The sequence below is a fragment of the Mustela erminea genome, chromosome 3 (assembly GCF_009829155.1).
Source record: "Mustela erminea isolate mMusErm1 chromosome 3, mMusErm1.Pri, whole genome shotgun sequence".
NCBI classification, from domain to species: Eukaryota; Metazoa; Chordata; class Mammalia; order Carnivora; family Mustelidae; genus Mustela; species Mustela erminea.
In genome coordinates this window covers 140,801,504-140,818,164 of record NC_045616.1, presented here as the reverse complement: position 1 = coordinate 140,818,164, position 16,661 = coordinate 140,801,504, and the positions used below count along the sequence as shown (strand labels likewise).

The following is a 16,661-nucleotide window of genomic DNA, read 5'->3' as shown; positions in this document are numbered from 1 at the left end:
CTCATCTCCAATGATGGTTACATTCTGAGGTACTGGGTTTGGGACTTCAAAATATGAATCTGAAGGGACACATCTACATCTATGCTCATAACAAGGGTCTTGCTGTATAAAATTAAATTCAGTCAGAAAATGCCAACATACATAAACATCCTGAGAAGAGAGAATGCAGAGAATCGTGGATCATAATAGCTAGAGAAAATATTTGAATGAGCCAGGAAGTGGCAAGAGAGATCATAAGGCAAGCAGGATCAGATCATAACATCCTTAAAGATAAGTGATTACCAAAATCCACAACCTTTTATTGCTCCTGAGTCATGTGCTGGCTTGAGTTTCAGGTTCCTTTTCATCTAGATGTTGCCATGGAACTGATTTCCAGACAATAGAATATGGACTTCATTTCCAGGCTTTCAGAAAGTAACTGTGCCTTATCATGTCATTTTATGAATTTTTTGTTTTCTCCCTTCTGATGATAGGAGCAGACTAGATGGAGCAAAAAGATGGAAAGAATGTGGACCTCTGAATCAATATGTGAGAGGGGCTCTCTGAAAAACCAGTAAAATCCACGTGGCTGATTAATAAAGCAAGAAATTAACATCTGTTACCAAGTCATTGTATGCATTAGGGAGTTTATTTGATACTACAGCCTAATCTATCCTAATTCATCTATGTAATTGGATTTACGCAATTCCCGAAGACACCTTTATGCAATTCCTGAAGAATGGAGTGGGTAATTTAAAAACAGCAGATAGGCTAAGAATTCCAGTACTATGTTAAATAGTTATGGTGAGAGTAGACATCCTTGTATTTTTCCTGACCATAGGGGAAAGGCTCTCAATTTTTCCCCATTCAGGATAATATTACCCATGGCTCTTTAATATGTGGTCTTTATGATGTTGAGGTATGTTCCATTTATCCTTACTTTATTGAGGGTTTTTATGAAAAATACTGTATTTTGTCAAATATTTTTTTTACATCTGTTGAGAGGATCATAGGGTTCTTATCCTTTCTTTTATTAATATGGTGTATCATGTTGATTGATTTGTGAATATTGAACCATCCCTGCAGCCCAGGAATAAATCCCACTTGATCATGGGTGAATAATTCTTTAAATGTACTATTGAATTCAATTTGCTAGTATTTTGTCAAGAATTTTTGCATTCATGTTCATCAGAGACATTGGTCTGTAATTCTCCTTTTTAGTGAGGTCTGTTTGACTTTGAAATCAAAGTAATACTGGCTTCAGAGAATGAGTTTGGAAGATTTATTTCCCTTCCCTTTCTTTGGAACAGTTTGAGAAAATAGGTATTAACTCTTCTTTAAATGTCTGGTAGGTTCCCCTGGGAAGCCATCTGGCCCAGGACTTTTGTTTGTTGGGAGATTTTTAATTACTGATTCAATTTCTTTGCTGGTTATGGGTCTGCTCAAATTTTCTTTCTTTCTGTTTCATCTTTGGTAATTTGTAAGTTTCTAGAAATTTGTCCATTTCTTCGAGTTTGCCCAGTTTATTGGCATATAATCTTTCATAGTATTCTCTTAAAATTGTTTGAATTTCTGTGGTGTTGGTTGAGATCTCTCCTCTATCACTTATGATTTCATCTACTTGGATCCTTTTTATTTTCTTTTTGTTAATTTGTCTAGGGGTTTATCAATTTTGTTGATGCTTTCAAACAACCAGCACTTAGTGTCATTAATCTATTCTAGTATTTTGTTTTGTTTCTATATAATTTCTGCTCTAATCTTTACTATTTCCCTTCTTCTGTTTTCTTTAAGCTTTGTTCGCTCTTACTTTTCTACCTCCTTTATGTGTAAGGTATCAAAAAGAAATAAAATGCATTCAAATTGGCAAGGAAGTCAAACTTTCACTCTTCGTAGATAACATGATACTCTACATAGAAAACTCAACAGACTCCACCAAAAATTTGCCAGAACTCATACAGGAATTCAGCAAAGCCACAGGATATAAAATAAATGTGCAGAAATCTGTTGCATTTCTATACACCAGTAATGAATCAGCAGAAAAAGAAATCAAGGAATTGATCCCACTTTCAATTCCATCAAAAATAATAAGATACCTAGAAATAAATCTATCTAAAGAAGTATAAAAACTATACTCTGAAAACTATAGAACACTTCTGAAAGAAATTTAAGAGGACATAAATAAATGGAAAGACATTCCATGCCCATGGACTGGAAGAAAAAACATTCTTAAAATATCTATACTACCCAAAGCAATCTGCACGTTTAATGCAATCCCCATCAAAACATCATCATCATTGTTCACAGAGCTAGAAAAAAAAAAATCCTAAAATTTGTATGGCACCACAAAAGAACCCAAATGCCAAAGCAGTTCTGAAAAAGAAAAAGAAAACTGGAGGATTTCAAGCAATACTATGATGTTGTAGTCATCAAGACCGTATGGTACTGGCATGAAAATGGACACATGGGTCAATGGAACAGAATAGAGAACCCAGAAAAGGACCCACAACTATATGGTCAATTAACCTACAAAGTAGGAAAGAATATACAATGCAAAAAAGACAGTCTTTTCAACAAATTGTGTTGGGGAAAAGTGGACAGCAAATGCAGAAGAATGAAACCAGACCACTCTCTTATTCCATACACAAAAATAAATTGAAAATGGATGAAAGATCTTAATATGAGACAGGAAACCATCAGAATCTTAGAGGACACAAGCAGCAACCTCTTTGGCATCAGCTGTAGCAACTTCTTACTAGACACATATTTGGAGGCAAGGGAAAACAAAAGCAAAAATAAACTACTGGGATTCATTAAGATAAAAATCTTCTGCACAGCAGAGAAAACAATCAACAAAACTAAAAGGAAACCTAAAGAATGGGAGAAGATATTTACAAATGACACATATGATTAAGGGTTAGTATTCAAAATCCACAAAGCTCTTATCAAACTCAACACCCAGAAACCAAATAACCCAGTCAAAAAATGGGCAGAAGACATGAATATACATTTTTCTAAAGAAGACATACAAATGGTTAACAGACACATGAAAATATGCTCAACAGAACTCATGACCAGAGAAATACAAATCAAAACCACAATGAGATAGCACCTCACACCTGTCAGAATGTGTAAAAGTAACAACACAGGAAAGAACAGGTGTTGGTGAGGATGTGAAAAAAGGGAAACCCTCTTATACTGTTGGTGGGAATGTGCACTGTTACAGACACTCTGGAGAACAGTATGGAGATCTTCAAAATGTTAAGAACAGAGCTAGCCTGTGATCCATCAAGTGCACTACTAGGTATTTACCCAAAGGATACAAAAATACAAATTTGAAGGGATACATGCATCCATGTCTATAGCAGCATTATCAATGATAGCCTAACTATAGAGAGCCCAAATGTCCACTAACTAATGAATGGAAAATGAAGAGGTAGTATATGTATACAATAGAGTATTACTCAGCCATCAAAAAGAATGAAATCTTGACATTTGCAACAACATGGATGGAGCTAGAGAGTATGCTAAGCCAACTAAGTCAGTCAGAGAAAGACAAATACTGTATTATATCACTCAAATGTGGAATTTAAGAAAAGAGATGAACATATGGGAGGGGGAAAAGAAAAAAAAAACAGAGGGAAACAAGTTTAAGAGACTCCTAAAGATAGAGAACAAAATGAGGGTTGAGGGAGGTGGGTGAGGGGTAGAAGGGCTAGAAGGGTGATAGGTATTAAGGAGGGCACTTTTTATGATGTGCCCTGGGTGTTGTATATAAGTGATGAATCACTGAATTCTGCTCCAGAAACCAATACTGCAATGTATGTTAACTGCCTAAAATTTAAATTTAAAAATATATATAAAAAATTAAAAAATTAAAATTAAATGAATTAAACATAAAGATTATCTCCCTCTCCTTCTGTCCCTCCCCTCAAAATACCTCCCACCTCCCCCACACTTAAAAAAAAAATAAAAAGGAGTTTTTTGTCTTGTTTCTAAAAGTTGTAATCATTTCTTTTTCAGATAAATTTGGTCATTAGTATAGTTTCTTACCCTTTAGTCATATTTCTATCTTATCTTTAAGTTTTTAAATATTGTTTAAAATACTCATTTTATATTTTCCTCAGTAATTCTAACTTCTGAATTACTTTTGAATTTTCCTTCTGTTGTCTGTTGTGTGTGCGTGTGCATGCCTGTGTTAACCATGTATATTTTTCAGAGTCTCACAAGAAAATGGATGTCACTATAAAAATCTTAAGTAAAACAAAATAAAACAAAAACAACAAAAAACTAATTAATTAGTAAAATAAAGGCTTATGCTAACTTGAAAGGGCTGGTATGCCAAGTGTCAATGATTCTACCCATGGTTTTCAGAAAATCCTGAAATGTACCAATTGCTAGGATCTCTAGCCCATGTTTTCACCTTTCTGAAAATCTTAACAAGGATGATTCAGGTTGCTATGGGGAAGCTGTGAGAGAAGAGGCAGGATGTTGCAGTTCATGCTTTCTCATGTAGCTCATTTGGATAACCAAGTGAGCAATTCTCAGAAGAACATCTCCACTAGTGGAAGAACCCTACAGCTGTGTCATCTAGTAGACTATTTTTTATTCTCTTCAACTTTTCAGATTTTATATGGTTGCTTCTTCTATGTGAAATTTAACTAGAACTTTCATCAAAGAATTCTAAGTAATGGAATACATTAAAGATCTTTGAAAAGCAAGAATAGTAATTGGTATCAATTGACAATATATATCAAGGTGGTACTAGCGTGGGTTTTTTTATTTTCCAGATATTTTATGATATATTTATACTATGAGATGTGTTTTTTTTTTTTTAATTTTTGGGAAGGTTTACTTGAGGAAAAACTTGAGGCCAATGTTGAAGTTCATTTATTCTAGAGAAATTGCTCCTGTTTCTGACATTTCATATAGAAGTATAACAAATAGATTGTTTGCTTGATATTGCCACATATCCAGAGTGTGAATTTGGGGCAAACCTGTTCTGATGTTGACTTGAGGATACAGAACCTAACGAAAAAAAAGTTTCCCATCCTAAAAGCCAAGGTTTATACAGTCACGAACTATATGTACTTTGGAATTGAGTTGGCAATTACAGTTAAACACTGTAGTGAGGATTAAGTCTTCTTGGATCCCAGTTGAATGGGGCAAGAGACCTCTTAAGAGTTTCTGCACATCTCAGTAGGCAATGGGCTTTATTCACAGTGACCTGAAAGTTAATAAAGTTTATCAAATATCTTCAAGGCAAAAGTAAGCTTTAGTGCTTCACTGACCTCGCTGGAACCCCCTTTCATCCCATTTTTGGATTCTGAATATCATGTATCTCCTTTCCAATTTATTAAGTTAAAACATATTTTGTCCAGCATCCAACATATTTTGTTCAGTTGTTTTCAGCATGATGATGGATAGTTAATCTACCACATTGCTACAAATAAAAGTCCATAGGTATTTTTTAAGGCATAGAAAAATATACACCCTGAGTGGAAAATGATCACAAAATTATTAGAACATTTTATGATAGTAAATTCACTCAAGATAACACAAATTAGACAATGTATATAAATATATGTAGACAAATATTTTATTTACAAAAGTTTGAGAAACTATTTTAGTCAGAAGTACCAATGCTTACTTTAACCAAAAAAAAAAAAAAACAAAAAGTATATCTGTGCTTGGCAGGCATTAGCTAACAAATACCAACATCTTGTACTTGACTTTCCACCTTTCCACTTTACCTGATGTGGGTGAAATTACTTTCCATTCAAAGTAAGATAAATTCCACTTGGAGTACTTAAGAGCAAAAACATCTCGCATAATATAACATACAAAGATAGAATTATTCGAGTTTATTATTTTGATTTTTGCATCTTGATTTCATGATCATGTCTTTATTTTTCTCAAGTTACCTCCCCTTGTGTTTCTATGACAAATCTGTCATTTTCAGATGACACATTCAATATGATGATTCTTGAAGTAAGACAAACCATAAGAGACTCTTAATCTCACAAAACAAACTGAGGGTTGCTGGGGAGGTGCGGGGGGGTGGGGAGAGGGTGGTTGTATTATGGACATCGGGGAGAGTAAGTGCTATGGTGAATGTTGTGAAATGGGTAAGCCTGATGATTCCCAGACCTGTACCCCTGCGGCAAACAATATATTATATGTTAATAAAAAAATTTTTTTTTTAAAGAGATTACATGTCACTTTTTTGAGAACGAGTAGAATTTACCTGAGGATTTACTCTTTGGTGCCATTGTCAGATTTATGCTATTGCAAATGTGACTTTCCCATTCACTGGCAAAGGCAATCATATTACTATGGTGAATTTAAACTAGTTAGAACACACACCTGTGCATCAAACAAGGTATTGAACCAAGGGGTAAAAACATTTTTAAAAATCACATTTACGTTAATATGTAAAATGAAGAAAGGTATGTTTGTTGATGGATAATAATAGATAAAGAAAATTATGAGTAGTATCAAATTTTAGAAATTCTGAGTAAAGATTCTCTTCAATTATCCTTTATAATACCAGAAATTCCTGAAGTCCAGTAACAGGTATGGTGGAAACCTCAAACTATCTTCTATGCACCAAATTATTTTCATTTATACACCATATCTTACATAATGCTCAGAGCCGTCAAATGAAATGTCCATGAGAATTGCCCTAATTTTGTATACTGGAAAGTAAGTTTTAGAAAGACAAAGCAACAGGTACAGCTTCCCATATGTATTTAAGCACACAAATGCAAATACAAAAATGAGTCATAACAAACATGCTTATTTTAATATATTTTAATATAGTACTTATTCATTGCAACAGATATCAACTTTTTCTCTAATGGCTGGGCCCATCTAATTTGCATCTGCACATGTGAAAACATCAAATGTTGGTACATCTTGTTCTTAATGAAAAATGAGAATGAGGTTTATAACATCTGGGCTGATGTGCAGGTTTTGTACTATATCATGAATCTAATATAGGCTCGATAGTGCTTCCTAACTTGTGCAATCCTTCAGCCAATGTTGAAGGAAAATTTTACTAGAATAGGAAAATTACAAATAGCTAAGTATTTGTGTACTCATTTGTCTATCCTCATTAGTTCCTTGTAGTAGAGATATTTGATGAAAGATCTAACAGGAAAATAACTGTAGGAGGAAAAAGGAGATAAAGTACAGATCTTAAGGAATTTCATTACAAAGGTGTTTCTGGAGGAGGAGCCTGTCTTCTCTTTGGTTTTAAAAATGATTAGGATTTTCCATTTAAGTTTACAGAAACAATTATGCAGGCTTATAAAAAAAAAAATTGCCCATTACTCTGCTACTCTTTCTTTTGCCTAGAAACAACTGGAAGGACTTCTTGGAATTTTTTTTTTCTTTTGTTATTTTAAGCATTAGCTCACCTCTTGGTAACACTCTGAAAAGAGACAGTAATTCTCAATATTCACTTGATACCTTATTGATAAGTCACATATTCAGGGAGTGAAAACTAAAGAGTGCATAAATGACCATAGAATAGAGCCAAATAAACACAGAGTATTTTCTTCTGAGTTCCGTCCATGCTTATCAACTATTAAGTTTCCTTTTTGTTTAGTTTGGTTTGGCTTGAATAGCATTCAGAAAGAAAACTCCCTTGGGCTTCTAAGGTGTGATTTATAACAAACATTAAGTTTAAAATTAGTTTTTTGTTGGAATTTCCCTGAGAGTCAAGTCCCCTTAGGAAATTACTACCCTCACTTGAACCTTCATGGTCTGTAGCAGATGAATTATGGCTCAAAGAAAGATGTTCGTTAAAAGAAAGTTGAGAAGGATTGGGAAAATCAAGGAGGTGGCAGAAAACAATATTCTGATTTAATCTGTTCAGCCAATATCTGAAAGAACTGAGTTCCCTCATCCACACCAGAAAATGCATTTATTTGGGAAAAACACAAATAAAAAGGAAGAGCATCATCTTTCAACAGCCACATGTATTCCACATTTCCCTCAGGACAAAGCAAGTAGGCTTCCCTAGAGAACTTAATTCAGTGGCTTTCAGACTTTTCAGTGCTAGATTTTGGAAACTAGTTCAGGATAAAATAAGCAATGGATAAAACCAAAGAGTGAGACAAATTCAATCCCCAAGAGGGATTGCGCCTCAATCAAAGTTTATCTCTAGTTATATTATTTATACCCAAGAAACTAATTTTCACAGTGACAGAAAGATTTTAGGCTTTGTCTTGTTGAGAAATGGATGAATGGGGCTTTAAATGCTTTCATATATAATTAATTTTAAAAACATTTAACCATAAGTACGCTTTTTATTCAAAAACTTTACAGTAAATGAATTTTAATGAAAATTTGGATAAAATTGCACCCTAGAATAATGAGTAGAACAAGATTGTATTGTATGGAGAGGTGCTACTACTGGTCCAGTCAATATCTTTGAGGCTTTCATTTGCAGAATCTTGTCTGTGCAGGTATCATATGTGAGCATGTAATGGTAGTGGCTAGGTATCCCTAGCCTTCTTGGGATTAGTATAAGCTCCCAGATAGGTATAAAGAGTTTGATACTGACTATTTTGGGGCTAGAGTTACTGAATCATGGAAAAGTATATCCAGTTGCTATTTGACTGCAGTCATGTTTTTATTAGCTAAAATAACTGTCTTTTTCTGAAGAAATGCATCTTCCAAACGTTTTTTCTTTAGACATACTTTAGTATGGGAAAGAGGACTGTAAAGCTTTAAAGAATTACCATTCCTCTGATCATACAGACATCTCTACTTCAAAGTTCTGTTTGAGATATATTTAGTTTTTGAACCTCACCACACCAACATTTTACCTCATTTATAATTTTTCCTTGAATGAAATGAAATGAAATTCATTTAGCCAAATGAAAATTTGGCTAAAGAAAATAAATCCTGGACCATTTGAATGTGGGATTTGGAACAATGCTTGAGAGAAAAATTAATTTTTTGAGACTTTGTTTAAAAGAGAGAGATGGAGACCTCATTCTGTCTAATTTGCATTATCAGAGTTAATTTGTTTTTCTTTCAGACATAGTGGATACAGCGGGCAGAGGTTTCAAGATGACTTGACTTTGCTTGGGTAGAGGTAGGAGGCTGCGGGTGGGAGAAATCTGAGAATCCCATTCTCTAAAATCTGAAGCCAGAATCAGCTTTACTTTACAGTCTTCAATGGAAGACTTAAGTACAAGGACCGTTGGCTTAAGAACTTTCTAAGGTTTACAATTGCCCCATCTCTAAATTGTTTATATCTGTTTCCCTCTAGTGATTTGCCTTAAAACACAGAATAAGGAAACTGTATGCCAGAGAAAGATACTGTATTATCTAACATACATGAGGAATCAAAAAATTGTACTCACAGAAACATAGGGCATAGAATGGTGGTTTCCAGGGGCTGAGGGGTTGGGAAATGAGTAGAGTACAAACTCTCAATTTGTAAAATAAGTTCTATGTATCTAAGGTACAGTACAGTGACTAAAAACACTGTATTGTATACTTAAAGACTGCTATAAGACCAAGCTTTAATGGCTTTACCATAACAAAAACAACAAATGGTCATTATGGGAGGTGAAGGATGAGTTAACTAACCTTGACATAGTAAACACTTTGCAATAGATATGTGTGTCAAATCGTCACATTGTACATCTTAAATTTACACAATGTTATCTGTCAATTATATCTCAAAAAAGCTGGCAAAAATAAAATAAATAAATAAAGGAGATAGAAAACTCTTTGAGTGCTTGTCTCTGAGACCAGCATAAGTAGGGATTCAGTCTGGTCTCCAGGTTCATTCGTAAAGGGGAGAGAGATGCCCCATGAATACTTCGGTGGTGGAGGCTGCTGGGGTGAGAGAAAAGCTGTCTGTATACACAGCCCTAGATTGGCAGGTGGGAAGAAAATCGAAGGAGATAATCCAAAGGTGAGAAGGGATGCCATGACTCAGCAGTTACAAGAAAGCCTGAAGGAGGACTAAGGCAACAGGCAAAGTGACAGAACACTGGACTGTATGTGTGACAGCAGGCATTAGCACGAACGTATTCTACTGCAGCTTGCTCCTGTAGGATTTAGATCTTCAGGAAAGGGAATCCATTCTAAGCTATTAAAATGGAGGCAAAACTAAAAATTAATTTTTTATTTTGAAATTTTATAAAATCTAGAAACTTCTGAAATCCTAAAGTTGAGGAGCAGCTTCTGTTGTGTTTTTGCCCAACGCATGATCACCTAAATTGCATCCTTTGTACTTCTCTCTGCTCTTTCCTCACGTCTTTTGCCACGGCGATCTTTTAAGACTTTTAGTGGTTTAACTGATTTCATCCACTACCTGTAGGATCACCTGTAGAGCAATGAACTGCAACATTGTTGTCAGTTTTTCCATTTCTGTACAATTTCCTCCTTGGCAACCTCTATCTCCTCAAGTTAAAGACACGTCCAGCGTCCAGCTACACTAGTTTCCTTAGACTCTCACGGAGCACCACCTTTAGCTACTGTACAATACCATCTGCCATGTGTATTATGCAGACACAATCAAAGGTCATCTCCCAGCTACATATCATGGGGGGAAAGTATATTTTATTTGTTATCTCTTCAGTAATTAACACTATGCCTAATAGTAGGAGTTCATTAAATGGTGAAGTATTTAACATGTGGAAGAGAAGAAACTGAAGAAGGTCCCATACTATGCCTCAGCAGTGACAGGAATAAAGGGAATCCAGGTTAGGGAAGACAATTCATATGATATAGAGACTTTGAAGCAATCTACGGAGGCAGAACATCTGCACACACAGGTGGCAATTATGAAAAGACACAGTGAGAAGGTGCCATCTACAAGCTAAGGACAGAGGCCTGGACCAGACCCTTCCCATAAGGCCCTCACAGGAAACCAACTTGTTGACACTTTGATCTTAGCTTACTTGTCTCCAGAATTTTGAGAAATAAATTTCGTTGTTTAAGTCACACAGCCTGTGCTATTTTGTTACAGTAGCCCTAGTCGACTAATTTAGATTTTAGTATGTAATATTAGTACGTACAGATATTAGCATGTATCACTTGGTATATCTAGAGGAGAAAACTACCTCTATAAAATAAAAAAACAAAAAAAAATTGTGGGTCTTCTACCTGAAGAGTAGAAGAGAGTTCAGTTTTAAGCCTGTCTGCATAATCCTAAAGAGGAAAAACTCTGATGAGAAGTTGCTGTTTTTCATCAAGATTTAAATGCAATTATAGTAAAACCATGTTTGTTTGCACTAGAGTCAGATGTTTAAACAAGTCGATAAATTTTGGGGAACACAGGAAGGAAAAATGCTTTGTTTACTTTTATTTCCACATTAATTTTAGTACTGACAGAGGATGACAAAGTGATAGCCTTAGAGACCACTAAAATCATTTCATTCACAAAATGGGTATTTTATGAGTAAGTGCTCTGCCGATCGCTCCTCTGTCAAGAGGGTTGCTTAGGGCTCAGCAGATGGCCACTGGAGTTGGAAAACATCTGTTCACTCTCTCTCCTTTTGTCAGTCCAGAACCCACAAAGATAAAGGCTTTTGTATAATGATATTATCTGCCTACGAAGACCATGTTATATCTGACAGGGACCAGAAAATTTCAGTAGTTTTGATGTATGCAATTCAAATAGTTCCAAGGTATGAAAACATTTCAACGAAATAATAGACACTATATCCTATAAGAAAGGGCAGCAAATATAAGGTCATGAGTTGACTGAACTTATTAAAGTAACACACAAGTCAAAACAGATTTGCACCTAGGGAATGAGTTCAGATTTCGAAAACCTGCATTTGTTCCAAACCCTACAACAACTTTCTACTGTAAGTTTGGCTTGTACAAATGAGTTTTAAAATAGAAGCATAAAAGCTTACAAAGAATTAAATACCTTTTAAAGCCAGGCTTTCACTGGAATATGCTTTCTCAGACGAAAAACAATTGATCTGAAAATATTAAGCACCTGCTTGGCTCACGCAAAGTAGTTAGGTATTAGGGTTGGCAACAATAGAGTAGAATTTCCGCCTTTTAGAGCTTCAAAGGTTTTAAAACAAAAGACATGCCAAAAAAGTAAGAGTAATAGGGAAAGCATTCATAAATCACAACTGCATGGTCCACGCAGTCAAGTGTAAATGTAGTCACATAAGGTCTCATGGAGAAGAAAGTCCTTTTAGGTGAATTCTGAGGGACAGATTGTGACAGGGAGGTAGGAAACAATCATTACATTGTGAAAGTATTGTTACAAAAAGAACAGAGTCAGAATCCGATGACTGGGTTCAGATAGACTGGATGGAATAGTCCAGTGGTTTTCAATCATTTTTAAGACATCTACTAGAATATATTTTGTTACATTTCATTTTGATTTAATTTTACATTGACAGAAAAGTCACAAAAATAGCCCTGTGTCCTCTACATACTTTATTTACATTCACTGGTTATTGATAATTTTCCTCTTAACATTCTTTAGAGCGCATCTGTAATGTCTGCCCCTATAGATAGTATAGGTTCGCATCTTGCTTTTTATGGCCCAGCCCCACTACCAGCTACCTTCCTGTTCCTTTTTCAACAGACAACAGTTTTTAGAAAACAAACCTGGAGAACCAAGTGTATTGACACCTTCTATGCCTTCTTGGGGAACAGACTTGGAAATATGTCTCCCTCTATTGAAAGGTCAAGTTCCTATTGCTGTCTCTAATTTTACCCAACAATTCAGGGCACCTATTTTTTTTTTATTATTTTTTATTTTTAACTCCTTTCAAAAACAGTGACAAACCTGGTTCTCATTAGCCTCAATATATCTACACATTTGCTTAAACTTAGCAAACACAGAAGACAGCTTTGATAGTGGTAACTGACACACTAAAAAACAAAAAACTCCTACTGGAGTTCAATATTTGTTTACCATTCCTTTTTTTTTTTTTTTTGGAGATAAAATGTAATTAGAGTGAAATGGGCAAAGCTTAAATGTAAAATTTAATGAGTTTTGACAAAAGAATATACTGTTAAGACATAAGATATACATCACCTCAGAGACACATAGCTATTTTCAATCAGTTTCCTTACCCTCCACAGAGGTAAATACTATGACATTTTTCTTTTCCATCATGGATTGGTTTTGCCAGGGCTAGAATATAGTATAAATAGAATTTTACAGCATATAATTTTTTGTATCTAGTTCAGCTTCCAACGTGTCTGTGATATACCTTTTTTTGTGTTTTTTTAATTATTGAAAAGCAGTATATTTGTTATATGAATTTACCATAAAATATTTACATATTTTCCATTATAAAAGTAGGGCCACTTCCATTTTTTGACTTCTATAAAGCAGCTCTGGATATTCTTATGTAAAACTATTTATAGACATGGGATTTCATTGATCTTAGATAAATAACTAGGGTAGAATTTCAGGGACAGATATATTCCTTTATGACAGGCCACCAAACTTCCTATTTCAAAGGGGGTATATTATTTTTATTCTAACCAGCATATATGAGATCTAGTTGTTCCACATCCTGGCCAAGTTTTAGTTTTAGGTGCCGGCAAATTTTAAATTTTAGTCATTCCAGCAAGTGTATATAAATCTGATTTTAATTCACATTTTTTTCTAATGAATAATGTCGAATACTTTTTCTCATGTTTATTGAACACTTGTACATCTTTCTCTGTGAAGCATACAAGTTTTTTCTGCCCGTTTTACTAGCTTGTTTATCTTCCTATTGTTGAGTTGTTAAGGTTCTTTTTTTTTTTTTTTAAGATTTTATTTATTTATTTGAGACAGAAATCACAAGTAGACAGAGAGGCAGGCAGAGAGAGAGGGGAAGCAGGCTCCCCGCTGAGCAGAGAGCCCGATGTGGGGCTCGATCCCACGACCCTGGGATCATGACCCGAGCTGAAGGCAGAGGCTTTAACCCACTGAGCCACCCAGGCACCCCGAGTTGTTAAGGTTCTTTACACAATTCTTTATGCTGGTCTTTTTTCTGTTATAGGTTTTGCTTGTACATTTTATTAATTTTCCTATGTTGATGAAGTCTGATTTTAATGAAGTCTAATTTATGTCTTATCTTTCTTATTATTCCTTTGTGTGCTCTAAGAAATATTTGCTTCCCTCAGGTTCCACAGAGAACCCACATTTAGAGTTTCAGCTTTAGCATTTAAATTTGGCTCCAACTCAATGTTTCTGTTTGCTACTAAATGGGATTAATTTTTTTATTCCATATGTGCATCCAGTTATTGCAGGGCCATTTGTTTAAAAGATTTCCCTTTCCCCACTGAAATGCTTTAGCATCTCTGTCCAAAATTAAATGAACTTATAAGTGTCTATTCCTGGCTTCTTTACTTTGTTCCATTGGTCTACTTTTTCTGTTTTCATACCAGTATCATTCTGCAGAACTTTTTTTAAAGATTTTTATTTATTTATTTGACGGAGAAAGAAACAGTGAGAGAGGGAACACAAGCAAGGGGGATGGGAAAGGGGGAAGCAGGCTCCCTGTGGAGCAGGAAGTCTGATATGGGGTTTGATCCCAGGACCCTGGGATCATGACCTGAGCCGAAGGCAGACTCTTAACCAACTGAGCCACCCAGTCTATATAACTTAGTTTCACATTACAACTCACAGTTTCCCAGCTCTTGTCTATCTACATGTGGTCTTCCCTTCACTTTCAGTCTTTAGAACATGTCCTGGCCTCTGGGAATGCAGCCACTCTGGAAAACAGTATGAAGTTTCCTCAAGAAGTTTAAAATAGATCTACCTAAGATCCAACAACTGAAATAGTAGGTATTTACCTCAAAGATACAATTATGGTTATCTGAAGGGGCTCCTGCATACCCCAATGCTTATAGCAACAATATCCACAATAGCCAAAATATGGAAAGAGCCCAGATGTCCATTGACAGATGAATGGATAAAGAAGATATGGTATATATATACAATGCCATCAATAAAATAAAATAAAATAAAATAAAATAAAATAAAATCTTGTCATTTGCAATGGCATGGATGGAACTACAGGGTGTTATGCTAAGTGAAGTAAGCCAGTCTGAGAGAGACAATTATCATATGCTCTCACTCATATGTGGAATTTAAGAAACAAAACAGGATCATAGGGAAAGAGAAGAAAAAATAAAACAAGACAAAATCAGAGAGAGAGCGAAACCATAAGAGACTCTTAATCATAGGGAACAAACTGAGGGTTGCTGGGGGTAGAATAGGAGGGTGGGGTAACTAGAAGATGTAATGAGCCCTGGGTATTATATAAGACTGATGAATCCTTGACTTCTACCTCTGAAACTAATAATGCATTATATATTAATTGATTTTAAATTAAAAAATTAAAAAATAAATAGCAACAGTTTTAAAATAGTTTTTGTATTATATATATTTAGCTGGTCTAAAAATAAAAGGTGTTCACTGCAGGAGGGGAAAAAAAAGCCCCCTCCACCAGGGTCCAGGTACAAACAGATGAAATGGGCACCATCCACCTCATGCTATTGCTGGCCGTATCTGCCAACCGGGTTATTCTGAACAACCCTCTGCTCTAGCCAGGGCCACTTAATCCACACCTCTCTATCCTCTTTACCCCACTGGAGGAGAAGGTGAGATTTTGTTGAACCGTATCTGATGAGCCTAACCTTGACCCACGCTCGAGCTTTTACCCATAGTATGAGGAGGAGCTGACCAGGGTTCAGTGGTGCGACATCACCAACATCTTTAAGGAGACCCACTGTAGGCTGGGTGGGAAGGACACAGGTCCACCTACATGTTTACCTTCAGGTACCCTGTGGAGGTCATTAGTGCGTGGACTGCACAGATGAGCACGGTCTCCTCAAAGAAAGTATAGAAGGTGGATGCGTTTCATGAGTCAGGCATGCTTTGGTCAGCAGGTTGCTAGAGGATAGGAAGGCTATGATGAAGGTCATTGCACGGGGCATGCACACTGCACTGAGCTTTGTTCAGATGCTTCTTGACAGAAAGCACCTGTTCACCAAAGAGCAGCTGTTGGAGCAGATGTACATGGCCCTGGGCAACCATCTTCTTGAACAAGATCACTTCCATTAGCAGGATGTTCTTGGTACATATAACTTGATCCTGTCATAGGCCATTGGCTGTGCTTTTGTCAGACTCTGTCCCCTCTCAGGAACTGACCCCTATTCTGAGTTCTTGACAGATGGTCTCTGCCACAGGGTCATACATTTCCTGAGGTTTTCCATTATAGGCACCAGGGAGGGAATTATCACAACTCCTCCAGTATATGACTGTACATGAGCCATGAGGGATTCCTTGCCCTGATCTTTCCCTCACACCTGAGGAGATAGCTCTCAATTTTCATTTCTAATTTTTGTTTATTTATTTTTTTTTATTTATTTATTTTATTTCCAGCATAACAGTATTCATTATTTTTGCACCACACCCTGTGCTCCATGCAATCCGTGCCCTCTATAATACCCACCACCTGGTACCCCATCCTCCCACCCCCCGTCCCTTCAAAACCCTCAGATTGTTTTTCAGAGTCCATAGTCTCTCATGGTTCACCTCCCCTTCCAATTTCCCCCAACTCCCTTCTCCACTCTAAGTCCCCATGTCCTCCATGCTATTTGTTATGCTCCACAAATAAGTGAAACCATATGATAATTGATTCTCTCTGCTTGACATATTTCACTCAGCATAATCT

The 16,661-nt window shown here is 35.9% G+C and overlaps 1 long non-coding RNA gene across 2 annotated transcripts in view; it reads right to left on the bottom strand.

Annotated features, from left to right (window-relative positions):
* Positions 1-16,661, bottom strand: part of LOC116587029 — an 85,381-nt gene that overhangs the window by 26,738 nt on the left and 41,982 nt on the right. The window contains exon 1 of one of the 2 annotated variants that reach the window (XR_004284269.1): positions 5,268-5,348. The exons of the other annotated variant lie outside the window; for it this stretch is intronic. This is a non-coding gene — a long non-coding RNA (uncharacterized LOC116587029). Of the gene's footprint in view, positions 1-5,267; positions 5,349-16,661 lie in introns of those variants that run through there. 2 annotated transcript variants of the gene reach the window in all.